Here is a 1,600-nt window from a genome sequence, read left to right as displayed (position 1 = left end):
TTGCACACAGTGTCATAGTGTCACATTTGGGGTCCTTGAGACTCAATGGGACACATTTTGGGCAAATTTTCTAAAAACTGCATTTAAATGACTTCGAAATGATGAAAGTATTTTGGATTCTGAATGAGTAAACGACTCGAAATTCCATTGGCACTGCTAGTAAAGCTTGGGATTGTGACTGGTTAGAGGCGTGAGGAGTAATAGTGGTTTTTACTTCGATTCTTGTGTCCCTCTGGCTGCGAGATCCTTCCACGGTTGAAGACAAATAGAATAGTGGTCTGCGAGGGACGGAACGCGATCAAGGCCATCGCCGTGCTGGAATGCAGCCAAGTTTATACCAGGTATTACCGATATATTGTGTAATTCTGATTGCTCTTAAGAGTGGATGCAACCTCCATGCAAATCCGTTGCGTGCGTTGCGTGTCCCGCGAGATCGTTTGCCAATCCGCGGTCACTTCGATCGCATTCCTGCGTTACGTTGTATTTTATTCAATTTTATATTTCCAACAAATCAGAAAATGATAAGGCAGGTCTGATTCTAATGAAGGATAAGTTTTATAAAATTTATCTTTTTTTACTGAATAAGAATCGACTGTGAACAGAGTTAATACAACCCTTCACCTTGACCATTGATCCTGTTTCTCTCAATTGTGTCATTAATTGGAATTCCAATAATTGAAAAAAAACCATAATTCTAGTAATTCCCACGGGAAATGAGTCACCCACGTGTGGACAAGCATCAGAATTTTTTGTAAAAACCTCATCGACTTGTATTACGAAACGATAATTAAGCTTTTTCCCAACGACTCCCAGGATAAAATCTAAATGTCCTTTTTTTCTTTTTTTGCCTCTCCCTAAATAAAAAGAGCCTGAAGCATTCTAAGGTCGTTGCATGACGCGAGAATTAGCGTGCAGCGACAAACGCTCGCCGTTCGCGAAAGTAAAAGTTATCGTCGACAGGATCGGCATTATACATAAACGAACGGACCATAAATAATTCCGCATGCTGGGTCTAATCGATCTGGTACCGTGCCGCGGACGGTTGAATCGATATCGTGACGACATTACCAGCCCGGGTAACGGGCCTCTACGCGCAACAAGTACCCGCGTACACTAAAATTTATCTTATCCACTTTCCGCGTTCGAACGTTTCCCAGTCGGTCGAATTATGAAATTGCACACTTTTAGGATGAATTATAATTTGTTTCAAATTAGGTCAGGCTAGGCTAGGCTAAATTACGTTGGGTTAGGTTCCAGTTATTTGATAGAATGTCTCCAAACTTTTAGGACAAATTAGAATTTGGCCAGGTTAGGTCAGGCTAAGCTAGGCTAGGCTAAGCTAGGCTAGGATAGGCTGTTTCGTCAAGGGGGTACCGGTTGTGTGCTTTTTAGCGATCCAGGTGCCCCACTAGGGGTGAAACGGACGGCCACTGGAGTGGTTTTAGTGGGTGGAAATCCTACATATCTTTGAAAGATTTCCCCTCCGTCATAAAAAAAGGATAGGCTAGGCTAAGCTAGGCTAGGCTAGGATAGGCTAGGCTAATCTAGGCTAGGATAGGCTAGGCTAAGGTAGGTTAGGATAGGCTAGGCTAAGGTAGGC

The sequence above is a fragment of the Ceratina calcarata genome, unplaced genomic scaffold, assembly GCF_001652005.2.
Source record: "Ceratina calcarata isolate Rehan_Ccalc_2016 unplaced genomic scaffold, ASM165200v1 scaffold107.2, whole genome shotgun sequence".
Classification (NCBI taxonomy): Eukaryota; Metazoa; Arthropoda; class Insecta; order Hymenoptera; family Apidae; genus Ceratina; species Ceratina calcarata.
The sequence above is the reverse complement of the archived record's forward strand: the minus strand, read 5'-3'. Positions refer to the sequence as shown.